At 39.0% G+C, this 27582-nt stretch overlaps 1 long non-coding RNA gene across 8 annotated transcripts in view; it reads left to right on the top strand.

Moving 5' to 3' along the window:
* Nucleotides 1-27582, top strand: part of LOC119156193 — a 70341-nt gene that overhangs the window by 6909 nt on the left and 35850 nt on the right. For 4 of the 8 annotated variants that reach the window (XR_005107014.1, XR_005107015.1, XR_005107016.1 and 1 more), the window contains exons 2-5: nt 19968-20163; nt 22905-23002; nt 26621-26687; nt 26837-26958. This is a non-coding gene — a long non-coding RNA (uncharacterized LOC119156193). The remainder of the gene's footprint in view (nt 1-19967; nt 20164-22904; nt 23003-26620; nt 26688-26836; nt 26959-27582) is intronic. The other 4 variants (XR_005107017.1, XR_005107012.1, XR_005107011.1 and 1 more) reach the window with 3 other exon arrangements.

Genomic DNA, 27582 nt, shown 5'->3' with positions numbered 1-27582 from the left:
AAGAAAACCCTTTTTTTGTTCAAGTGAGGAAGAGCTTGGGAGAGGTGTGTTTGTCTTGCTCAGAGTAAGTGGGCCTTGCAACAAATCACATTTACCAACAGTCAACCTATACTGAATACTACAGTTGTCCAAAATATGTTGCATGAAGGATATTGAGAGAGGCTTAATGCAGTCTTTATTAGTGGGCTGGAAATGAAGTTACACCAACTTCAAAGTTACCAAAGTTATTAAAAACAATGGGAAAAGAGAGAGAGGGAAGGAGAAAGGAAGGGAAGGGAAGGCAAGGGAAAAGAAAGGGAAGGCAAGGGAAAAGGGAAGGCAAGGCAAGACAAGTTAAAAAGAAAGTAAAGGAAAGGAAAAGGAAAAGCTGTCCCTGTGACTGGCTGGGAGTCATTGCCAGATGAACACCCCCCTCTGCAGTCTCTCCAGTACAGCAGGTTATGATAGCGATGTTAGCCATTGACATCCTTGTCCCCCAGGACTTTGTACTTTCCATCAGGATCTGCTACAGTTCCTATGGGATGTTCCCATTCACGATTCTCTTTATACTGACTGTAGCACACTTAGCTGGGCACAGGCATTGCACATGGATGACACTTTTGTGCATGTGTTTCATTGGATAATCCTGTCCGAGTATCTAGATAACCAAGGTTTACTTTGCTATGCTCTAAGTTTTGGGTTTCCCTAATATAAACTAAAAGCTATAAGATGCCCTGTAGAAAAAGGGTAGGAAGGGTGATTCTGCATGCCAATGGCAATTGCATTCCATAAGAACCATATATATGATCAGTACGTGGGTTTGCAGGTACAAGGCCATGAGGTAAACCTTGTGAGACTAACAGAATGAAACAGAAAGGGAAAAAATACTACCCTGGCAACACAGGAAAGCCCAGCCACAGAAGCCCAGGTGAACAGTTACAGTGAGCTTTGAGCAAAGACAGGTTGCAGAGCAGCGAGTGGAAAGTGCTCAGCCTCGCAGTGATTGTGGTAGCTGAGGCACTGTGCATTTTAAAATAAATGTATTTTGGCTGGAGAAATATATATTGCAGAATTACTTTTCTTTCAAGTTGGAGAAAAAAACCAACCCACCGTACCAAACACAGTGTGTTCTACAATTTTGCAAAATACTGCGATCTGGCTTCCAAAGTTTCCAAACAACAAATGTTTGTATTTTCAATTAAATTGAAAAAAGTGTCATATTTTGTTTCCCTCAAAATTGAATACGTGTATTTTTACAACACTTGCTATTTGTTTAAAGTAAAATGAAACCTGAAAAAAAAAATTGTCATTTTCATTCCCATACTTAAAAATCAAATCATTGAGCTGAAATCAGATTTAATGAAACAATATTTTGTGCAGAAAGAGTTGGTATAATATAAAAATATTGAAACAGCTCTTTAAAACTTACTCTGCATAACCTTTTGACTTTCTCACTTGCACTTTGTTCACTTCATGCTCCTGTTTAATCACCTGCTTTAGACATTCAGATACGAATTTGCATCTTCACATATACACATCTTGGGTTTTACTGTGTTATTCTTTTTATTCTGATAATGCAGTCTTTGCTTCATTCCCTACTTTCTTGTCAAGTTTCCTTCCCCTTCTTTATTGTGCTTACACACACTTCTCTTTTTCAACATGTCCAAGGCAAAACATGGAATACATAATTCAGAAAAGGCTATTTATATATGTCATGGAGATAGGGATCTATCAGGACTTTCTAATTTCCATGAGAAATCTGAGCAGGTTGTCTGGTCGCCTTGTGGATTATGCTGCTAAGTGCAATCCTTTGGCTCACCGGAATAAGCATCTTCCTTCTCACCCAGTACAGACTAAGATCACCAGATCTACTGTCTTCCTTTAGAAGCTAAGTGGCAAAGGTGTGTTATTCTTCCCCTGAACATTTCAGATTTTCTCCCTAGAATACCCTTAGACAGAGGAGAGAGAAGTGGCCATTGGTTAGCAGGTCAGGAAATCATAACTGAATCAAATTATTCTGACCTTGAATGGATAATTAAATTCTTGGACACTTTACAGAATAAGATATTCTACTTAGTCCAGTGAGGGAGACCAAATTCAATGGCACAGGTGAGTCCCCTGATGTTTGAGTAGATTGCATGACATGTACTGTGCCAGTTAAACCCTGTTCACAGAGAGTTAAAAACCAACCCATTACTGAGAACCAAGCTGACACATTTCCAGAACAGCTTTTCTTCCATGTTACTTCACAAACGTTCTGGATCTTCAACCATGTTTTCCCAAATTCTTCTGCTGGCCTCTGAGCGTGAGAAGATCTTAACTCCTACAAAAAACATGCATTATCAGTCATGACTCAGCTTAACTGGTCATAAACCATTAGTGAAGGCACAATGCAAATAAAATTTGCCTCTCAGTTTATACAAGAAAGAACGCTTGCATTTTAGTAATACATTAAAAAAAAAAAAAAAAAGAAAGAAAAGAGAGAGACATGGGGGTTTCCAATTAACAGACTTTGTATCCTTCTGTGTTTAATGTTTAAAATAAGTTTATTTGGGTTATAAACTATGCACACAGTAATAACATTGCTGATGCTGACCTTGCAAAGCACAGCTCTGTGCTTTATGAATCAATCATCAGTGCCTGGAGCAAAAGGAAAAATAAACCTGCAGAGAAACCACCAAAAGAGCAGGTGAATAAGAAGTGTCTGCAAGTATATGAGGACACGGGTACCAAATTAAGCAGAATTTGCCTCTACACCTACAGTATGGTAATAGAGAATCCTGATTCATCTGTAAGGTTACTGCCTTTTGCTGTTAGTACATAGGTGTTAAGTGGTAGAAAAAGCAGTGCAAACTCGTGCCTCTTGGTGGATGATTTGCATGTTGCAGGGTCAGGTACCACGACTTGGGTCATGCTGTACTGAGGCCTCAGTATCAGCTTGTATGATGAGTCTCTGCCCCATGATGGCAGCTTGCTCAGTCGTTCTCCTCACTCGCAGGTACACCAGATGAACAGATTCCTGTTGACTCACCTACTCCCGTAAGGCAAAACCATGAAGATCAGCAAAAGCCAGCCATAGAAATAGTCACTGACTAGAAAAGGATAAAAATTAGCACCCAATAATTCATCAGAGAACTACAAGAATTGAAGGGAAGAAGGAAAGGTTTTAATGTGGAGGAAGGATCCAGCCAAAAGGGCATGTGTGACCTTGCCCTCAATTCCCCCTCTGAGCAGCAAGAGGATCCTTGCTCAGCCTCTGTTACATTCTTACACATGATGTAACCTTTCTGCTGGAGATGCCTACTTTATCTTTCTAAATTGCTAGTGTAGGAAACACTTCTGCATTTTTATGTTTGCAAATTTTCCTATTCTACTGGGTGTTCAGACAGACTCACAAAAGCAGCCTTCAATGAATTAGCAAGGAAATTGCTCTGCTTACTGGAAGATCAGAAAGAAAATACAAAGGAAAAAGATACAGATTAATGCTGTGTTTGCCATAAACAAAGAACTGTATTTTTATTTTCGTACCCTGAATGACTCTTACGGGATAAACCAAAAATAATAATAATAAAAAAAAAGGAGACAAGAAAACAAATACCTTATGCAAAGGCACAGCACATGCCTCTCCTCTGTAACATGTAACATGCTACATCTAAAATGAACATAAAATGTCGTCTCCTCCAGTAGATAACAAGCTTCTAGAAATGCAAAAGTGCAAAATACATGGAAGTGGTCACGTCTTATATCACAATACCTGGGTTTTATTTACATCACAACAGAACTATAGGTATTCATACAACTTGCACAGACCTGCCCCTATATGTTCAGGAAATTTAGAGACAACCAAAACTAGAAAAGACACGTAGCAACAGGATATCTAAAATTTAAGAATCCCTTCACCATAAATAATGATTATGAGAATACAGAGCTTTGCAATTTGAAGTGTTCTAACTAAAAAAAATAATAGAGCTTTTGAAAAACTAATAATTATTTAATTTTCCCAATATACTTGTAAGATAGTAAAATACTGCTTAGCCTTATTTTTCAGGTAAAGAAAAAAGGTGCAATTGATTCACTGAGTACTGCTAAGAATGAAACCTTAGTTCAAGAATTTATTACAAGGTAATCTTTCAGTCCTTTCCTTTCATCATTCTCCTGACCAGTCAATCTTTCTGACAAAGGGTTTAAACTGTGAGCATAAGAAACAATACTAGAAGACAGTAGAACACGTGCTTACTCCTTCATTCTTTGTAAAAAATAAGAAAAACAATCAACATAAATTCAATCAGATTTCATTAGAAATCAATTATTTTAACAGTCCAGTGTTAATTTCTGCAAAAAAGCAATAGACAAAACATGCTTGGTATCTGCCCAAAGGGGAATATTTAGATATTAGATTATCTGAACTGCTAAATTAGCAAGGGTTCTATCAGGCAGCCAAACAAGTGGTTGATATTCATTGTGCTTCATACCTATTATCTTGTATAGTGATGGCAAGGTTCTAAATTTTTATGTAGTCATTGTTCCACAAGCATAAAAATTACTGTACAGTCACAACATTTGACAGCACTGCACTTTTTGCCTGCATAGCATCAAACACCTTAGAAGCTATGCAAATATTACTTTCATTTCACAGATAGGAAAATGGAGTGCTGAGAAACACAAAGTAATACAGATGACAAGTGAACACAGCCCCAATAACTTCCCATGGTGTCACAGGTGGCCTGGACTTGTTCCAGTTAATTTTCAGATTTAACTAAGAAAGTTAAGTGAAAAATCTCAACAGGTCTGGGGAGGGGGGGTGGGGGGGGTGAAAGATATACATCTGGAACAAAACTGAGGCCAGTTCTTCTAAGATCAGGTTTATCTCACTTATGATATGCACAAAATGGGATGTTCTGAATACCAGCCAGTTTCTTGCTTTTGACCACACTTTGATCTAGACCACTGACTAGTATTTTTAGCACATTGAGAACACTTGTGGTCACATTAGTGTATTTTAATATAGTCACACTGAATAGCTGTCTCCCAGATAAGTAAAATCTGCCTCCTTAATTTTAATTAACCCTTGTCACAGGCCCTGGGCTGAGGACTCAAGTAATCGTTCCCTTAGTAGTTCTCTTCAATGCACATCCCGATATATCTTAAAACCAGGCCAGGGTTTGCTGTGGGCAATGCACCATTTCAAGTGCATTGACGTCACTTCTGTGAGGTTTGCAAGTCACACAACACTTCAATTTCTTTCATTCAAATATTAATATCTGGTTTATTTCAACATCCATTTACTGAGTTTTACATTCTGAGAAAACATTGAAGTGCCAATCATAGGTCCCCACAAGCTTGGAGTAAAGATACACAACATCCAAGAGATATCTCTAAATTGGAGCATCCAATCACAGACACTGTTACTTTTAACAGGGTTCTTCTGTTTTGTAACTAGTGAACATCATCAGGGTTCTGAAGGAACTGGTGGTGCCAGGTCATGCTCTATAATCTTTGAAGAGTTATAGCAGCTGAGGGTGGTGTCTAATTACTTAAGAAAGGCAAACATTACCAATATCTTCCAAAAAGACAGGAAGGAAGAAGCAGAGAGTTTTTAAGGACAAAAGGAAGCATCAGAGCTGATCTACTCTGGTCTGCTAAAAAACCTCCACGATACCACAAAACAAAGCAAAAAAACCCAACCCTAAGACATACAAATACATACATACAGTCAAACCTGTCACAGGTTTCAGTTTAGTGGTTCCTACATCTAGCCTTGCTGTTAGAGAAACAAATCTGGTTAACCAGATGGAACCCCAGCCTCACCACCTGATTTAGCACTCTAATGCCTTTTGGACTAAGCTGGTGAAAATGTTTTATTCCGTGCATTGAAAAGCCATGATAGAAATATTTCCTCCAAACAAAAAGATTGATAGAAGCTTTGTAGACTTCTTTGCACTTATCTTGATCCACATCACGGGCCCCTTACTCACAACTAGAAGCTACTGTCCATGGGTACTTCCAAAAAATGGGACCAATGGTTGTCCTTGGTTGTATCACTGTAGACTCCAAGTGTGTTGATATTCTCAAGGCTATTGCAAAGTAAATAATTGAGGGACTGCAAATAAGAGGTGGCCAGCACATCTTAGTTTTTAAACACAGGACTATGTCTTTTAAAGTTATAAAAGCAAAGGTTAGGTTCTGCTAGAGACCGTAATAGCACTAATAAACCATCATACACTTCACTAACACAATTTTCCTATTGGACGTTTGCATTGCTTGTTTGTTTTCCATCTCATCACTTTTAAATCAAGGATAATCCTACAGATAGGACATTTCAATAAGATGTAACTAATGCTTTACATGCAGAAGCAGAATAACGTTTTTGTGTCCTGTGTAGACCAGTATTGTTTGGTTTACACAGTATCGCATGTTTTTACTAAAATCAATAATAAAGTCATAGTATGACAATTTATTGCCCTGACCGTTAGCTGTTGGTGGCTCAGAACTCTAATATTGCAGTGTTGATTGCAATGTAAGTTTACAGACAGACCAAAATATATGAACTTCAGAGAATTATGCACCATTTTGGAAAGCACTCCAGCCAACTCAGACAAGCTAACATGAAGCTCTGAGATCAGATGAAGACCTTGAAGACCATCTGAGAAGAGCCTGTCTTGTCAAAGTTCCCACTCAGGACTGTCTAGAAATGGAAAGTGGAAAGAACAATTCTGAACATGTAAACACTATGAAGAAATAATGAGCTTGATGCTAAAAAGAAGCCCTTCTATCAGGGATGGTACACTCAGCAGGAGGTAGAAATCTGGTCTGAGTTTTAGAGACAGATGCACTTAAGATGGTGTCTTGACTTCCAAAGCCTTGTTTTCTGACTTACAAGCTTTTTGGAATCTAAGAAAATTACAGTTGCTTTGTCTCACATGCTAAAAATTGAATACATCAACAAAGCAAATCAAAGTAGGCTGTAATCCATTACATCATCATTAATATATACGCAATTGTTGCTATATAGCTCTCTCTCTCTTTTTCTTTTCATATACACAATATGTAAGCGTATTATTTATAGATACACACTGTATATATAAAACCACAATATATACACTACAGGTAGATACTGTATATGTATATTCACTATATAACTCAATAATATTTCAACAAACATGAAATTTGGAATCAAGCAGTTAAAAACCTAGAAGTCAGGTGCTGTAGAGCTAATGCTGAACCAGCTGCCTGGCTTTCCCCCACACATGACAATGGTGCTGTCTCTGTGGTAGATGGAGAGAATCAGATGTCTCAGGGATTAAGAATCTCTCTCTGTAGCCAACAACTGTGAAGCTCTGAGAGAAGATTTACATTCCAGTCTTCTCCTGACCTTCAGCACCTGACACAAGGTTTTTGGAAAGTAACTCTCCACTTTTAGGCAATTATTCTGAAATGGCAAGTATCATGCACATCACTGACCCTTCCCTGCTCTGCCCTCATTAAAGATTTGACATTTATTCACTGTTCATGGGGCTAGAAAGAAAATGAGTAATTTAGGGAGCATTGGTAGAGCTGGTATCTTAGAAATGTATTTTCTTTCCTTTCCTGTGCAGCAATGGTATTTCCCAAAGTTCGAGGTTCAGACAACAGACATGAGTAACTGTTTTGAAAGCCCAGCTACATAAGAAGTATTCATATGGGGCTGACATGTGAGACCTATGGGATGCCACGCCTTTCCAGACTGTCAACTGGAAGGTAAAGTGAGCCTATTTTGCCTCCCATGCCCTTCAGTTGTGCAGTTGATTTGGATGCAGCTGGACATCTAAAACAGTATCAGACATCCCTATTTGGGTAGCTAAATCCCACTCATGGTGAACAGATTAGGTATTTTCTTAAATGTCCATCTCAACTGACCAGGCATTGAATGGGTCCATTTGGCTTTCTGACAAAGCTTAGCATGCATAGATTTAATGGGTCAGTTTACTTGAACATTCTTAGTTTAAAAGGTGCTTTATTTTCCTGGATCATCAGTGCATTAGTTGCACCAAAAAAGGCTCATGCATTTATTAGCTTATGGCTCAGTACAAATGGGAGTGTAAAAGATAATTGCTGAGTAATAGACTGGTTTAACAGAAGACATCTCTGAATCTGGAATGGAGTTATGCTCAGAAACCTGCATATCCCTCATTTGCCACAGGGTGGAAACAATCTCAGGAACTCATCTCAATAACATCACTGCAACAATTCAGATGTAAAAGTTAAATACCATATGCTGTACATACAAATGCAGATGCAGCTGATAGCTTGGAACAGCTCTGAACTGAGCACATGATACGGTTTTAAGTAGCTGCCTGAATGCCTCTTTACACCCAAGAGAACAGTATGGCTCCTCAGGTGCTGTTCCAATCTAGTATTGAAACAATATATTAGTTTTATAAAATTCCATGTAAAACCTGTTTTTCTTATTAAACTAGATAACTATAAAGAGTCAGTGTACTAATAAAAGGAAGAAGAGCTCAGATCTACAAATGTATTTAGGTACTTAATGCCTCTAAGCATTTGTCTCCTATTAGGTTTTGAATGGGCAAATTAGGACATAAACTGCACTTCTAAGTTCAGGCCAGAGGTTTTCTCCCCTACATCACTAATTTAGGAAGATTTTCCAATGATCAAAGACAGATAAATCTCTAAAGAGAGTATTTGATGGCAGAGAGAGGAAATGGCATAACACACCTCCCTTTTTTTCTCTACTGGCTTGAATAACTGATTTGAAGAGATGCTCCGAATGCTCCTGTCCCTCCCCAATTAGGGACTAGCTACACTTTTGATTCAAGGCAGTGGTGTGTGTTGCAGCGCTGAAGTCTACTGCTGGTGAGCCGAGCAAGCAATCTCTGCAGTCTCCTTTTCCCTACTTGCTGGAAAAATAGAGTTCTGTTCCCTAGAGATGCCAATCCAGCAATTGTACAATCCCTTAATATTCAGATTGGAATGAGAGTATGTTTAGGTTTTTACACAAATTGCTCAAAAGCCACCAAAACATGCCTATTAAACCTGAAGCACTCCTACCCCAACTCAGCCTTTTTATCCACAGCTGCCTGCGGGTACTTCCTTCTCTTCCTTTTACATGACATAGGAATAAAGGACTTTCAATCTGAGAATCATGTTCAGTTTGTATTTTAAAGCAGTTGACATTTCCAGTACATCGGGGAGGCTTAGTATAGATGGGAACTTCCTCTGAGAAAACAGTAGATTAGTAGCAAACAAGACGACCTGCAGCTTCGGAAACCCCTGTGTTTAGGCCTTGTCTGCTTCGGGGACACCTTAAAGTATTTTTCCCCCAGTGCCAACACCAGTCCGAGCCTTGTAGCATTGGCAGTGCTGCCGTTGGCATTTCGAGGGCTGCACAGATGAGAGTTGCTTGGAGCAGGGTTAGGCCTGGTAAATAATTGACAAGAGAGGCAAGTCAGCAAACTCTTTCTACTGCTTTGCCATTCCCCTCCAGATATGTCATGTTTCTTACCCAGTGGCTTTCTACATGCATCCACAGTGTAAAGGCACTCTTTGCAGTTTCAATTTAAGGCACTGCAGTCAATCAATGTAATTTTGGTGTCTGGAAGCCAGGGACGGCTGCAGGCCCCTTCTGTGCAGACCCCAGTAGCTGTTTGCTTTCCCCTGTCCCATAAAGCAAGGGAGAAAAATGGTGACAAGTCATTAACAAGATCTTCTGTGTTTCATTTTATGAGTGCCAGCTGTTCCCCAGCAATCACTCATATAAAACCAGCACTAAAACCTCACTGTCAGGGGATGTGAGTGAGGCTGACGCATGCAGTGAGCAGCTTTGCAATGGAGCGGGCAGTGCCATGGCGCCGTGCGGGTGGGCAGGGGTGAGGCAGCTGCGGGGGATCCCGGGGCTGGCAAGGAGGGAGCAGGGCAGCCGGTGGGACACCGGCCCTAGGCATCAGGCACCTCCCTAGGGATGGGGCAGGCCAAGGCCAGGCTGGGGGGTGGGCCTGGCTTGGGGCAGCCCACGCCTGGGCAGAGCAGGGCTGTGGGGAGACAGCCTGGCCCTGCTGGGTGTGACTGGGGCAGGCGCAGGCTGCCCCGGGGGGTTGGCATGGGGTCCTGGGCCCTGGGAAAGGCTGGGGGAGCCCTGGGGGACAAGGCGAATGCAAGCAGGGCTGGCAGTGCCCCAAGGGGCCTGGCAGATAGAGGGGACTGCTCTGGACATTGTGAAGGGCTCTTACAATGAGGGAGGCCCTGACTTTAAAAACAAATTTTCTAGTCACAGCTCAGATAGGTAAGCGCTGCTGCAAAACTGCTGCAAGTCCATTACCCCTGTAGTGGCTAGGCCAAAGCTTGTGTTACCTTGGTAACAAAAATTGATGACGCTATCCTGAGTTCAGTCGAGAAGGGCTAGTCAAGTAACAGCTACAATGTTAATAAACGTAGAGTCAAAGTTGGCTCCTTTCATTTATCTGGGGACTCTCTGCTGAAATCCAATGCTAATATCAGACCACCCCCCTGCAAACCCCTTCTGCTAGTGCTTAGTAGAATGACTGACCTGGAAGATTGAGCATCAGACAAACAACATTCAACATGTTGCTTGAAGAGTTACCTAAAATAACCAGTAAGACATATTGTGGGCAGGGAAGCAACTTTGATCATGATTTTCTGAGTCCGCATCTCCAGGCTGGGAAGGAGCTTTATTGTTTGCTACTATGAATCCAAGCTAGTTTCAAGCCAGAAACCCAGCTTGGGACTCTCCACAGACATTCCTGTTACATGCACAAAAATCAGTTCATGCTTCATTCTGTCAGTAATTTAATCTGGATGAAGGGAGAGCCAAACAAAAAGGAAGAACGGAAGTCCCCATGCTGGATAGCAAAGATTCTTCTGCAACAGACGCTGTCTGAAATGAACACAAAATGGCAGCAGTCCTCAGCAAACACTTGGAAGTTTAAAGACGCAACACACAGAAAATGAAGCCATAATTGTTCCCAACAACAGCAACATAAGCCATAGCTAGCAATCACCTGAACCATCTGCTCCCCCAAGTAGCAGCTGTCAACACAGGCAGGAGATTGAAAGATCTTCTCACTTCAGGCATATCCTCAATTCACATTGGAAAATGACAATAAAAATCAAGTGTTTTCCTCCATACTTCAACATGCAGGAGATGCAATGACTGAATTATCCACAGAAAATACAAAGATAGAAAATGTATCAGTCATGAAAGTCTCTGCAGTACAAGCCCAGTTCTGTTTCACACAAATGCTGACAAAACTTAACAGTTTTCTGGCACATTTTCTCCTTACAGTCAGAATTTATAACCTGAAGTGGCTGCTATAATGGAAAAGTAAATGATCCCCTAATACTCAAATCAATCTTGTGAGAAATAACCTGAATAATGAGTTACAATTGCAAGAGATGAAATTAAGACAAGAACAGTTAAATAAGGATCTAGAGGAACAGATAACATTTAGTATGGTATTGGGAACTTAAATTAGACTTTAAAATGTATGCAGGGACAGAGGAACAAGGGGAGAAAATAAGGAACTGGAGCAAAGGCCTCAGATAAAGATGAGCCTTTTGATGTGAAATAATAAGAAGCAATGTCAGATTGGCATTATTTGAGGAAAAATACCCACTTCAAATAGAATTTTTGATGCAACTAGCTTTTAGAGCTCAGAACTATGGAAAGATTTCCATTTACAGTATAAAGTATTTCAAAGTGCTTACAGCTTAAATCAATTTGTTGCAGATGTGATTAGAAATTGTGTCTAAGATTGTACTGAAGCACAAGATGTGGAACAAAGCTAATGACACCACTTTCACCCTGCACTGTTTGATGCCTCATACTGATGGATGGACTTCAACCTCAGGCAGTACAATGAGAGGAAAGTATTATCCCCATTTTAAAGGAAGAGAATGGAATAGATGACTTTTCCAAAATCACCTAGAACATTAATGACTAACTTAAGGCGTTTATTATGGAGGAGGGGGATAAAGGATCCTGAAACAGGATCTCAGCTACAAAATCATATCTGAAAAACAAATAATTCCAGAAATAAGACATCTTAGTGTTTATCATTGTTGGGTTAGGTACCATGGCCCTTGTTTTCCATCCAGGTTTACTAAAACTTTGAGTTTTCCTAGAAGTCCTGCCAAAAGTTGGAGCATATGAGGATAGTACTTACCTCATTTGACTGCATATGTCTACAGCGTGACCATTTCACTAACTACCCTACCTTTATATTCAATGGTTAAAAAAGGGCACTCCTAGGATGTCATTCAACTTGCACTAAAGCAGATGTCTAACTCAGGTCAGAGGACTAAGTTATTTGTATTGGCTATGGCTGAGCTGGAGTTAATTTTCCCCACAGCAGCCCCCCCAGTGCTGTGCCGTGTACTGGTGGGCAGAAAGGTGGTGATCACCCACCGGTGTTTTGGCTGCTGCAGAGCAGCGCTCGCACAGCATCAAGGCTGCCTCTCCCACCCTCCCTTCCGCACCACCGGGCTGGCGGTGGGCAAGGTCTTGGGAGGGGACATAGCCAGGGCAGCTGTCCCGAAGTGACCAAAGGGGTATTCCATACCACGTGACATCTTCTCAGCAACAAAATCTAGGAGAAAAGAGGAGGAAGAGGGGACATTGGTTATTATGACATTTCTTTTCTGGAGCAACTGGTCTAGAAGGTTGAAGGAAATGAGAAGAAGAAACTTTGTAACCACTGATGTTACACATAGCGCTTGATGACAATTGTCATCCAGGTCCTACTGCTTGGCATTTTAAACTATGAAGAGCAGAAACATTAGCAAGAATACTAAAAAAACTATTTTACATTGGCAGGGAAATAAGGATAACATAATAAATCTTTACTGCTGTTCGCCTATTTACCTATTCATCCACTGTTTATCTACTGATTTATCTAGTTTTCTAACACTTGCCTACTTATATATTTCCCTATGCAGAGAAATTTTAAGGAATCTCTCAGGTTATCAGTCACCTTGGTGTCTAAGTACCTGTGTTAACTTCCACAAGTGCAGGTGTCCCTGCCCATGGCTCGGGGGTTGGAACTAGATGGTCTTTAAGGTCCCTTCCAACCCAAACTGGTCTATGATTCTGTCCTGCAGACCATATGACAGGTGAACCATGAGGAGACAAGGTTATTATTGAGAGGTTAAACAGTGGGGATGAGCTAAGGGGAAGTTTCAACATACTGTTTCTGTCATGAGGCCGATTACACCACTTTAAATTTTCTGAATAGCTCACTGCAGCCATAAAAGTTAAGAAATTCTTCTTTGCAATGTAATGGAAAACATCAAAGAAAAACTGTGAGAGACCCACTACTGTCCAATTTGGAGCTGCACAGCTTCCCTTCAGGACACACTGACTTAGAAGACCTATAATATTGCCTGCAGTATTTAGTGCTGTGCTTTACTTTGACATCAGCTGGCATTAGATCAGGTCCTTCCAACACAGCCTTGATTATCATACAGAACCTGAAAGGTGTTGGAATAATCAAGCTTTCATATAATCAGGGGCATATTTAAAGTATTAAATGCATACCTAGAGACACGATTGTGTAACAGCTAAGAGGCAGTTACAGATCATTGGCTTTGGAAAATCAAAGAGAGAAACAAATCTTTTCTTGCCTGTTATTATTACTTCAGTGACATTCTGTAATCCAACCAAAGCCCTATTAAAAAATAATTAAAGAAGTTTTTATCTTTATTGTATTGTGCTCTTTAATTATTTTCATGGCATCTGGAGAGACTCTCCTAGCTGAGGATGATTATTAAAAATAAAAGACACTGTAAATAATAAAACAATCTGTGATAGCCATCTTTTCATAAATGGTTAATCTCTAAGTACACTTGGAGGAAAACCTGGTATGTTGCAAATAGAAAACTGAAGCATGAGAAAATTTTGTGACTTTCCCCCAGCAAGTTAGTGGCAGTAGCATCACTATAACCTAGACCATCTGCTTCAGTCTTATTTTTTTCTGATTAGGATGCAGTCCTGCAGTGATTCCTGAAGTGAGTCCATTCCCATTATCAATGACAGTATTAATTCACTTAAGGCTGAAGACTTAAGACACTAACTAAATATAAAGAATTAGCCTAACTCCTGCTTGCTTTTGAATCAGTAGCTGAGAGGCTGTGTAGCGCTGGATGAAAAGACGTGAGTCACTGGGTACCAAAGAGGTTGAAGACATGGCTTAAGTTTCACATAAAAACTAAGACTTGCTAGGCACCATGTGCTTATAGCCAAAATCATACCAAGGTTGGCTACCAATCAGCTAGGGTTCTCAGTATCTGATGGCTGTGGTTCTTGAGTTATAAATATGCCAATAGATGAAATTGCCTCTTTGGTGTGGAGGCAAAATAGCTTTTCATGAGAGGTGAAAGATTTTGGGAAGAAAAAGAAATGTCTGTAATGTAAAGGATATTATATATACAGTTTGTAAGCATGAAAGGAATATAAATGTACCTGCTTTGCAAAATAATTACGTTGCATTAGAAGAGAGAAGATATCAATGCATATGAATCAAGGCCAGTGTTTATGGCTTGGGGATTACAGCTTCCATATCTTTCCTAAATGTCTGTTTTTTTCATAATTTTTTCCCTTGGTACAATTTTTAGTACTGTGAAGAGCAGGAAATACTGTCAGACTTGCAGGACAGGATTGATCTCCACAGGTTCAGAACCCTGTTCCTCATCCCACTAAATATTTTTCTCTGTGTCGTCGTATATTTTTTTATCTTTTCCTTTCCTAAAATTCTAACTAGGTGTCCTAGTGATATGTAAGAAATACATATTGGTAAAACAGCCAGTCCATCCTCTGAAATCTTGATATCTCAGTAAAGCAATGTAGACAAAGGCAAAACAGGTATAAGTGCCAGACCAAAGTCACTCAGGAGTTTGAAAAAAAGGAGATTTTGAATCACAGAGCAGAATTTTTTTTTCAAAACACAACCGTCTCTAAGTGTTGATTTAATAATTGATAAAATTAATGATAACATGAATTATTTGTTGTGTAAGCATTATATTTACCATTGATTTTCTCTTTTTTACTCTCACTTTTTTTAACTTCTCATTATCCTTCCTCCAAAATTTAGTCCCAGTGATAGTAATTCATAAAGTCATTTGGATTACCTGGGCTGTGAAAGATTTTAATCCAATGATGAATGCAATTTTTGTTTCAGTCCAGTCTCATTTATTTCCTGCAAGAAAAGGTTAGGAGCAATTTTGTAGCACATTACATCGTAAATCCCATATATTTTATTTCTGTTGCAAGGCTGTGGACTGTAGTGAACATGACCAAATTCACTAGGCTCTCCAGAGAAAGTCATAAAACCAGAAACGGTGTAGGGTTCTACCATGTTGCTACTTACACAATATCCTAGTATCAAAATTAGTTTTGACAGCTGTGGCTTCAACCTTTCCATTCACTATTCAGGGTAACTAGGCTGAACAGTTGAAGGGGATGCATTTTTTATTCTTCAGACATACAATAAAAATGCTATGGGACAAACTATTTTCAGAATAGTCTGGGGAAGGAGATGGTAGAAATCACTTTACAAAAATTTACTATTCTCTTTCTGTGAGGAAACATTTGACTGGATGAATCAACATCAAACCATTTCTGTTAAACTTGAAACCCTGACATGATCCAGCCACCTACCCACAACTCCAACTCAAGCCTAATCTGGATACAAACAGCTCATGTTCAGTGTATCCCTGACTGAAAGGATATGTAAAGCTTGATTCTGACTTCTTCCAGTGCTCTAGTGATAACCAGACAACCAGTTTAGACTGCTCAGAGCAAAGAACACTAAGTTTGCCTGATGTTTTGAGAGAAACACCCTGAAATAATGTGAAGACAAAAAGTAGCATAAAAAACAGATTCAAGTTTGTGGGGGAAAAAACCCAAATCCACAAACAAAAGAAACCCCTGTGGGATTTAGAGCTTAGGTAGAAGGTAGGATGGATACCGTCCTTCTATTCCTGCCCATAACTTAGGGAAAACTGCACCAAACATGCCTGGACAGTACTTGACATTCCAAAAATTACTGAATATGAGAATAGGTGAAATGATTGCTTGGGTTCTTGGTTTTTTTAGAGTAAAGTTATAAGGTATATTTGGGACTATATCCCCATATACAACAAAGTACTAGAAAAGCAATCAAAAGCCCTGTTGAAACAAAGAAAAGAGAAAGAACAGAAATTTCTGGGAATTCACAGGGGAAAAAAGCAAGTGATTTGAATGGGGTGATTTTAATTTCCTACTGTTGCTGAAAAATGAACCAGAGAAGGGAAAAAGCACAGGAAAAGATCAATCAGAAGAAAAAAATATGCCCCAGGTATGGCCCCAGTGAACAATTGTGTCCCTGTATAGCAATTAAAGCAGTTGTTTTCTATTCAGTTTATTCACTCTGTTTTATCACTCGAGAAAAGGGAAATAAATCAGGCTGTTGCCTGACCTTTCAAAAACTCTGGATCCTAGTGAATCATCCTGCCACTGACATCATTTGATTGTCTCCTCAAGTCTCTTTCTACACATCCAGCAGAGCTGTGCGTTTTCATGAAGCAGCCTTTTCCCCTTGATTCTTAAGGTAAATAAAGTATAGTAATTGGAAACAACCGAAAGAGAAATTTATCATCATATCCACTGTGCCTGTAAAGAGAAAAGCAGTAACAAGAATGAGATCTGCATGAATGTCTACCTGAAAACTCAACATGCCATCAAAATATTGCATTTTAAAACATTGAAACCTTTTGTTTCTCTCTCTTCACAGTTATTTTTAATGCTTTGTGCTGGCTTCCACAAAGATAAGGTGTCTAAACACCACAAGAAAGTCTTTATGTATTTATAGCTTGAGCTGACTCACAATGGTCTGGAAATCTCAGAAAAAGGTAACTTTAGGAATATTTCCAGAGAGATCCAAGAAATGAATGGAAACACCCTGCTCCTATGTGTTTATCCTATCTCAGCATTGAACTCTGTGCTGGATTAGAACTGATATACAAAAAGCTTTTGCCATGCAAATATGGCAACAATGTAAAAAGAGAGATCCATAGTTATTTGTGAACATTAGAAGGTTTGCAGTTAGACTGTGGATATTATGTTGGCATCAAAAACTAAGAATTAGCTAATTCTGTTGCAACATTTTGTGTCAAAAAACATTGGAAGAGCAGACAGTGGCAAAACAAACTGGATTCTGCACTTATCCTCCTTCCACCTCTTCTCTAACCATTTTTTAAGCCAAAGTAGATGATGCACAGAGAGAAGTAAAAGTGACCTAAAATTTATTGCCTTCTCTGGAGTCAGAAAAGTAAGGAAAACCATTTGCTTTGGACCTTCAGTGTAGTTTTTAGTAGATCTGATGGACTTATGCAGTTTGTGTAAGACCTACATACCTGACCTATGTAGAAAACCCTGTCTGTTCTCCAGCTGAGTCTGGAGAGTCTTATGATTCTTTACTAATTGTATATGGGACAGAAATGAAAATAGGAACTTATGGCAAGTGGAGATCAAGAAAATGCAATGTATGTCAAATTAATGCCTCTTTCTTCTGATTGAACTTTGTGGCTGAACTTAACTGAATTTTTTTTCATCTAAGATGTCCATTTAGGTCACCTAGGTCACTGACTCCATGCTATCAGAAGTACTAACCTCTTATAACTAGCAAACAGGAGTAATTTTTGTGTCACCCCAAAATTTCACTACATTTCACCAATAATTTCACTCATTTTCCTGCTGTTGTGACTGCTACTTTGACCTTTAGGAACACTTTTCTAATTTGTAGATTAAATTTATTCATAGACAGTTCATATCTATTTATTCTCATACCAGCGTTTTCTTTTAGCTTGAAATGGCTCCTCTTCTTCCCTGATCTTTATTTCCTTGGAATATTTGTAAAGAACAGAAACATTCTGTTCCATCTTTATTTTGTTAGGCTGTGTAAGGTATGTTTTCTTCTAGTGCCTCCTGAGCAATAAATTCATCATTCTGTTATTCATCTAGTAGCTCTTTTTTGCACCTGTTTCAGGTTGATTTAATCTTTCTTGACTATAACTTTTCAGAATTGTCAGTGCTATAGAACATCATTACTGACATGATTGGAAAGTTTCCCACATCTGGCATATATCTAATTGTGGGAAATTAATATCTATCTTTTCCTTTTGTCAACACTGTCCTGTAGTTTAAATAGCTCTCTTCCTTCACTGATGTTTATCCTTCTGTTTTATTCCTAGGTAGCAATCATCTGACTCCTTAGCTTGTGTTTTGCTAGGCTGAACAGCCTACACTCATTTACTCTTCTTTCACAACTGGGTATCTGTTTTCTTAATCATTTTATCAGTCTTCCTTTTTCTTTGCTCTCATATGAATTAATCTTCCTTGCAGGTGGTGAGAGTCACTCTCAGTATTCCAAACAACACCTCCCTATGACTTTGCTATTAACAGTCCCATATGTCTCCTGATACATCCAAAGAGAACATCTGACTTTTTAATGATGGCATCATATCAGTGGCTCACAGTCATTTTGTAACCAACAGATACATTCAGATAGTATTCCTTCTCTTTCTTCTCTGGGCAGCGAGATCCCAGGGCACTTCAGAAATTCTGGTTGTTTGTCCCCTGGTGCATGATGTTAAACTTAAACAGTAGCTCATTCTTCCCCTTTCCTATACCCTGAATCTTTTGACATCTAATTCTTCATGTGTAATATTCCAAAGCTGATTTCTCTAGCTGCCATTTCTTGTGTTTGTGTCATGGTTTCCTCTTTTTTTCTGTTCCAGGATCAGGATCATTCACAAAAACAACATATCAGATGGCCTCTAAGACTACTTTTTGAGAAAATCCACCAGTCACTGCTTTAAAGCCCAACAATCCTTATTCTAACAGTAGGACCCTTTTTTCTGGCCTGACTTCAGCCACCTTCTTAACAATTTCATGTTTTGTGCTAACCTACACCTTCCTGCACAGAACTAGTTATTCCTCACACAGCTGCATAACTGAGATCACTTGTGTAATTCTGTCTAGATAAGATCAGGTGTGTTTCCTTTGTATAGGGGGAAAAAAATCACAGAAAGAAATCACATTATCCTAGCAGTATCTACATTTAATAAACCCTTGTAATATCTTATTTCACAGTCTCTTCAACGACTCTTCTTTCTTTTTAAATTTTTAATATACTTCCATTTCTTAATATACCAGGATTTCTTGCTTCCCAGGACACTTCTCTTTCTACATAAAGGCATTGCATTTTCTTCTTTCTAGTTTTGTACCATTGCCAACTTGAAGTGCACATTTAAAATCTTTCCTTCCTGAATGAAGATTTCTCATTTGACAGTTCTTTCAGGCTTCTGGGCTGGAGATGATCTACTCCCCTTCACTTGAAAGCATTCAACTCTTTGAGTTTACTTTCCTCTCAAATTCGGTTTCTAATTCCAAACTCTCATTCCCATGAACTATCTTCTCTTTGTCTTCATGCATATTTTCAGTCATATTTAAAATTATTTATCCAATGCCCTCTTCCTTCTGACATTTCTTATACAAGCTGGGAGAATCCTGAGCTTTCAGCCATCCTTTTTTTTTTCCATTTGACCAGATTTCTCCATTTACACCCTGATGGCAATTTTTGATAGTGTACTGAATTCAACAATATTTTTAAACCGGCACCAAATCCTACTTAAAGTATCTTGAGGGATTTGAAATCTTCCTCTCTGTCTGGATTTCCCTGGATTCCATCTTTACAAGAACAGAACAAATCTCTTGTTAGGGAGTCGTAACCCAATAGGTTTATGTCCAAACAAAAAAAACAATCCCAGGAAATCATTGATAATGGCAGTCTTCCCAGCTTCAGAAAAAGACTTCTTGGGATATGCAAATAATAGAAGTTTGATTCACTGCCATGGCAAGAAAATAAATGAATAAAAGTAACTGGTGCTGGTTTATGAAAACATTTTATTGTTGTTGTTGTTGTTCCCTTTTACTCCAGTAATGTTTAAATACCAGCTGAGAAGTGGGTCGTTTTGTTTCAGACTGTAAAGCATACAACAAATAACAATGCCTATCCTCAGAAGGCTAATCCTGTGCCGCAGTGCTGTACCTCCAGTGGCTTCAGCAGGGTTTGAAAATTCCTCCAAGACTTCTGTGGTCCAAATGACAAACACAGTCAAAGCCCCGTGGGCTGGGTAAGTACTTTTCTATGGAGGGGTTTTCTGGAGGAGGAAAGATGTAGAACAGAGGGAAGTCAGATATATGCGTGTGTGTGTGAGAAAAAGGTAAACTTCCTGTAGTTTTAGTGCAATGTAATAGTGAGTTTCATTTCTTTAAAGGTTGATTTTTTTTAAAATCTCGATTTAGTTTCCTGTATCTGCCCATGGTAACACGATGAAAACAGCGGGAGCTCTCCAGTGTCCCAAGCTCTGCATGGGGCACAACAGCCTCCAGTTTCATCAACACGTTCTTTTCCACTGACAGCACAGGAATGGTTTAGGACATAGCTTTAGTTGTCAAGAATTAAAAACCTGTCTTATAAAACCTTTCAGTTCCTTGAATGTCTGACTAGCCTAGACATTTAATTACAAAGAAGAAAATAATTACAATGGCCTATCAGCCTTTGCAATTTCCTTATCTAGGTTGATGACTTTCCAGGGGATGGAATAATTTATTATGTTCTCCAGCATTGACATCATGTTATTCCATTTTCATCAGTGTTGCATATATACAGGTAGTTATTTGAGGATTATTTCTGGAGATAGGGATAACAAATTACTTGTGCAGTGGCCACTGAACACATGTAAATGAAACTAATTATAAAGTGCATCATTCTTCATGGACAAAATAACATCTTGTGTGGCTGGCCCTCCATGCTCATTTGTTGAATATCTATTAATGAAAGCATATTTTAATTTGTAAATCATTATCTTCACAACTTATCTAGTGCAGAAAGAAGGGAGGGAGCCAAACCAGTTCTAGGTAATCCAAGACATTGCAGCTCTGAGTAAATCTGCTTACTAGCTTCAGCCTTATTTTAGAAAAGGCAAATGTACCTGCAAGGTACTCTGACACTCCACTGTCCATTTTTTTTTTATTACAAATGGCAAGCAGATGAGGATCCTATCATGTCGCAGTACAATACCTAGATGCCAGTGTTTTGCAGATACTTCCCTACTTCAGTTCTTTACTGTTTTGTTCTCTTAGTCTTTCCAAAAACCTTAATTTACAGCTTGCAAGGTAAGCTTTACCTGCTTTATCACAGATACACTTTCAGTGAGAGGGAAGAAACCTGGTACAATATAGCAGCTGAAGACTTTGTCAGCTGGTGGATTTTTTAGATCATTGGCCCCTATTAGGTAGAACTGCCACTTCTACCGCCGACACAGTAAGTTTATCAGCACATAAACCCATGCAACAAAAGACAGGCTGTGTCTGGGCTTTCAAATATATTTATGCAAGTCTAGCTGTGGCAGTCTCCAGTAGAGAGGCCGTGGTGTGGATCTTGGTGTCTACATCTGTGATATCTATGATTGGATTTCATTTTAATTTTGAGCCTCTGAATTTATTTTCCAAGACAACTCATTGTTTTTCTAATTATGAACTTGGGGTGCCCAGAGTTTTAAACAATGTCTGGGGACTTGTGTTTGTTTGCTTTACAAGATCCACGTGAGGCACTTTCAGAAGATTGGTTTTCAAAAGGCAGGCTCAGAACCTTATGGAAAATGAGTGCCCATTATTACTTTTCAGGCTGGGCATCCAAAACCTAATGTCCCTTTAAAATATTCAGACATCTAGTTGATTATTATCTCAAATGAACATCCATCTAACTTGCTTTTTAAAAGAGCATCTATGCTTAGCCATGGCAAGAAGTATGCAATAGAATTTTTCTTCTAATCAGTCACTGATTTGGGATTTGAGTATTGGAGTTTGGATGAGGGCCATGAAAGCAATTTTAATTAATGTGGTCAGAATCACAGAATAGTACAGTTGGTAACTTTTATAGTCCTCCCCAATTTCTTTAAGCATCTGGGCTCCTATTTAGCAGGTCAGTTAAATGGCTTAAAATATTCTTCTGTATGTTTTGCTATAGTTCAGCAAAGGACCTCTCAGAAGCACCACCAGAGGAGTGAAAACATTGGTAGACAAATACAGTTCCCACACCTTGTGGCTTCATATTTTGTCAATTTCTCAGAAAGATATATAGTCTACACATGTACAAATGGGTGTTTGTCCATGTGTGTACACTTACCCCTGTCCAAAATTACTACAGAGCAAGCAGCACAAGAGTGGGCATCTGACGCTGTCCAAGTGAGAAGCAGCATATGTACCTACCACATGGCATAGGAAGTATTATCAGCCAAGATTTTCTTTGTTAGCTAGTGAATAGTACTGCATCTCAGGAACCAAAATCTACTTTGGAGCCAAGGAACAAATTAACTCAGCCTCCTCCAGTCTACCTCTCTCTCTTCCTCTATTCTCTTTCCTTGAAACACCTACAAGTTTCAATAATCATAGTACTAATGGTGCTTTTTACCATTAACATGATCCTTTGTACTTTCTTCTTTAATTACTACCTTGCCACACCTTCTTATTTTGCCAAGGTCTAAAGAAAAGTTGTCATTTTGTGCAATTGCACTGAAGAGGCATCTGAATGAAATGGTGATTTGTAACAACTAATTAAATTTTAGGATTAGTGTCACTGTCAAATGATGACACTGCCTAATGATGCACCCTTGATGTCTGTTGCAAATGATGAGTTGTTAGCAATAAAGCTGTTTGGACTGGAGAACTTGCATGTCTAGCAGTTACTATCTTATTTGTCCACACTACTTCTTATCCCAAAGCACTGAAATTCATAAAAATACAGCTACCCACTGAGTTGTTGGTATGATTCAAGCCGATGTAGACTTACACTATAATCTGTTCATCACAGGGGGAATGGGAGAATCTCTTCAAGCATTTCTCTTACTCTCATTGAGTAGGACTATACCATCACCTACTCACTCCACTGGAGGAAAGATGGGCTCTAAGGTAAATACTCCAAAGTCACCTGGCAACTTGGGATCAACTCTCCTGTTTCTAGCTTGGCCTATGGATGTTCTGTTGTGATTCTCCTCAAGAATGACAAGGCATTAATGAAATTATTTATACATCTCCCCAGCTTTATCAAAGAGAAACATCTCAGTGCATGGGCTATGATGAAATGAACAGCTTTTGTGAAAGATGAGTGCAAAGGGAACAGATAAAATGTTGACAGATGAAAAAAGCCCAGTGGCACAATACTGAAAAGGGAAGTATTGAATGAAGTGTTCCTGCCACCCACACAATAGCCAAGTAGAAGTACCATGAAAAGAAAAAAAAAAAAAAGGAAAGAAAAAAAAAGTAAATACATGTAACAAATTGCTCTGATACCCTGACACCTTGGCTTGGTAAACTATAGGCAATAAATCATGTTCCGAAGGAATTGAATTTCTTGCACTTGTGGTAACTATGTGCTGACTATCATCATGGTAAAGCATGGGTTAAATCCAGAATTCAAACGTTTTAGTTTGTTTGCAGCTTCTGGGATATCGTAAATGCTGCCTTTTAGCTCAGCTTCCTAGCATTTCCATTTTGTGATGACTACTGCTTTGTTGCATATCCAAGGAAGTACTACCCAGGAAAACTCTGGAGGCAAGAGAAGGTGGAATAGTGGTCCAAAGCCATCAGAAGTCCAATGAACACTGATATATTGATGGATAGAAAATTTTACTTGTTCTCAAGGCTACATCTGTAGCGCTCACCTGGAGTGTGCACAGAACACTAAATTTGTGACAAATCAGAGAAATTATGGTGGTTGTTTTCACTCCTGTTGAAGCTCTATTTTATTTTATTCAACACATTGTTTGAAAGATGACTGTCCTGTCCTTCATGTGGTTGTTGCCTGCAGCCAAGACCATTTAGTTCTAACAAATATCCTATTTCATGCAAGAAACACCTAAAGCTTATTACCTATCACTGGTTGCATAAAATTACAGGCTGTCAGTATGTTAGATGGATCCATCTGTAGAAGAAAAAAAAAAACGCAAATGAAACTGGGTTTCACATTCCAAATAAATGGTCTTTAAAGGTAAAAAAAAAAATAAACCACCACAAAAAACAATGAAAATATAGACCAAAGCTTGGTTGCTCTCTTTCTCTTCATGCAAACTAGGGAAGAGGGCAAAGAGCTATTAGATAACACAGTCAGCTTCCTAATTTCAGAATTATATTTCTCAAAGGCTTTTTCATTTGAAATAGGTCTTCCTTGCCCAAAGGGTGGTCCCTCTTCTATTATCTATTGCAGTATTCTGACCCTTGTCTTTTAGCAGGACAAAGAGCCAGAACTGAAAAATAACAACAAACTTGTTCTGGTTGGAAGCAAAAAGTATTAAGGCTCCTGGGGAGAAAACCCTTTTGACAAACTTTACAGAAAAGTAGGGAAAACTAGGAAAAATACATTTCCTTGGGAAGGAACCTCAGACCTACTATCATTCAAGTCAGTAGGTCTGAATGTAACGATTAATGAATACTAATACCCCTTAATATCTCTTTGGGAGCATACATAGACAATAAAATTGTCTTAAATTGTGTTTATGTGCATTTCAAGAGCCTTTTACTGAGAAAAGAAATGTAAAGGTGCTGTACAGTGGTTAACAGTCCAGCTCTGTGTGAATTTTCCTATTTACTGCTGAGAAGAAGAATGGGACATTAGATTAGGACTTTTGAGAATTTGAGTTAAACCATCAAGTACGTGATGTTCACTACGCAGTTCACCATAACTATTAGACTGTCTAGGTACCAATGCATTAACAAAGCACTCAATTTTGTTTCATCTAGAGGGGAAACCATGCTGCTTGTTTTGCTCTTTCCTTCAAATGGAGGTGGAGAAATCACTTTTTGACTCACAGAGTCTTGGAGATGAAGTGACTAAGGTGTAAAAATATAAGTCTAATTCTTATATCTATGCAAAATATGTAGTTCACACTAAATAAAGGTGGTTATAAAAAAAACAAAACAAAACCAAAAAAAAACCAAACCATGAAAGGTACACAGTTCCTCCATGCTGGATTTGTGAAGCTGATACACATGTAAGTCATGCCCAAGTCATTTTAAGACAGGAGCTTTGGGTCAGCTCTAATGTGGGTAACAAAGAGCAGATTAAGCATGAGCCTAAGAAGAGAAAGGCATTTGCAGTCCCTCTGGTAGGAGAGTAAAATAATTACTAATGAGAAAGCTTTGTAAACATATGAACATTGTAACTCCATTGCATACGATAAAGGAGCCGTGGAGACCGGAGAAACCTCCCCTTCTAAACAAACGCTGTAGAAAGGGATTTTATTTATTTATGTGTTATAATTAAGCAATACTATGTCCAACTGAAAGGCAATGTGGGGTTACAGGAAAGGGATTATCCATCATCCAGGCAAATGTATCAAAACAGGAGGAGGAAGAATGTGTGGGTGTGAGTGCACGAGGTTGTACACGTAGTATTTTATGCCTCTGAGAGACACCCCAGCACAATGATTATCATCTGGGCAAGAAGTAAAGGGGTTTAAAGTAAACCCCTGGCTCTGTCCCTGACCTCCAGCATTCTCCAGGGTCCCACATAATAACAACCACTCTGCCCAGAGCCATGTTGGCATTCACTGGGGGAAGCTGGTAAAGACTTCTTTGAAAGTCAGCAAATGAGAACATATTCAAAATGGCCTCTTTTTTTACCAGCTCTGCCCGCAGGTAGTTAGTGGATCAGAAAGGAAAATAAAACTGCATTTTTTAAGTAACCGCTGTTGCAGGGGTTTGTGACACCTCCACTTGGATTACTAGATCCCCACTTACCCACAACAGAAGAGTGAATTAGCCTCATGAGAAGCCAAACAGCACTCCTTATTTCCTGGAGAAATGTTTTCAGTTTCATGTTAGAATTTGTAATAATTTTACAGAATTGGAGCCATAACACTTCACCACCATACTGCCAGAGATGAAGAAAAGGCACAGATGGTAGGCCTGACTGTATCATATTGAGCATCGTAGTTAGCCCAGGATAGCACACCTAAGTTTGAGTGACCTGCCCTCCAAAGCAGTCGTATGTTAGAGTGGAGAAATACCTCCTGTGCATTTCTGATGAAGATGCTGTGCCTAATCTGACAAGGTCATGACGTATGATTTCATTTTTTCTTACCATGTGCTTTAGGAATAAGCCCCTTTCAGCAACCTGAAACATGAACAATTAATACCATTTTGATTTATTTAAAAGAGGAAACCTGGGTTGAGAGCAGCCTCTGGGAAACACGATGCAGCAAAGAACAGAGCTGGCCGAGAGAGTCTGTTGCTGGTGAGCAGGAGGACACAGTGTGGTATGCCATATAAACTGTGTTCAGTACTCCATTTATTCACTAGATTTCCACACATATTATTAACAATGCTCCCAGGCAGTTCCTCTCTTTCCACCCCACAGCTGAAGAGGCCATGAGCTTTGTATCGTAACCTGGGCAAGTGGGACCTACATCAAGAGTCTGTAGTACAGCTCACTCCAAGAAATGTGTTTTACTGAGTACAATACAAATACCATTTAACTAAAGCACTAGGCATTTAACTGACTGACTCTATGCTCCCTTCTTGCTTTAATAGCTAGCAAGGGCCCATGAACACTGGGGAAGGGGAACAGAATTGCAAACAAATTGGAATCCATAGTCATGTGAGTACAAATTAAAAAAAGAGGTCAAAGTACAGCAGCACAGCAGACTTCCATTACAATCTACAGATAATGTTTATGCCTTGTTAGAAGGACTATGTACAGATTATAATGGCAAGAGAGCCTAAAACAAGCTCTTCTTTTCATTTCAGGACTATGACCCTGGACTGTTCAAAAGCCACTGTCAAAGTGATAGCTAGGAAAAAAAAACAAGATGCACCAGCAGAGAGCTAGAGATGCAGATTTCAAACGCAGCAGAGAATGGAAAGAACTTGTATGATTTCCTATACAAAACATTTTCTTGATTCCTTTTTTTTCCCTTCATATAAAAGATAAATTTCTGCCACTAATCCAACCCACTCAGCGGCTTAGCCACCAGCCCACTCAGTGGCTAAATTATACATAGGCTCTCCCTGTTACACTGCCCGACACAAGCATCTTTCACTGCTGGGTGCTGTGGGACAGCAGGTGAGATGTTCCTAAAATTAAGAGTAGTTCAGGTTCATTTCACACCACTGAAAAGCTTCCATGATGTTACTAGTGTCATGCTAGTCTAAACTTGACATAAATTATACCATAATCAAAGTCCTGTTCATTAACTCAGTGAAAATCTCTCTTCCGATTTATTTGGATTTTGTTTCAGACAACAAGTTTATAATCCAGAAAACTCTGAAGATCCACAAATTCAACAGTGCCATAGAAAATAAATATTTACCACTATAGTAATATAAAAAATATATTATTAGTAGCAGCTCTCTTGTGCTCCAGTAATTAAGAAACAGACATGTCAATTTTAAAAGCTCAAAAAAGAAGTTGTGAAAACAAACATGGATTATAGTTATAGGATACCATTTAAGAGATACAGGCACACTGGAGAGAGATAGAGAAAGCAACAGGA

Source organism: Falco rusticolus, chromosome 12 (assembly GCF_015220075.1).
Source record: "Falco rusticolus isolate bFalRus1 chromosome 12, bFalRus1.pri, whole genome shotgun sequence".
Classification (NCBI taxonomy): domain Eukaryota; kingdom Metazoa; phylum Chordata; class Aves; order Falconiformes; family Falconidae; genus Falco; species Falco rusticolus.
This window is presented reverse-complemented; position numbering and strand designations above follow the sequence as displayed.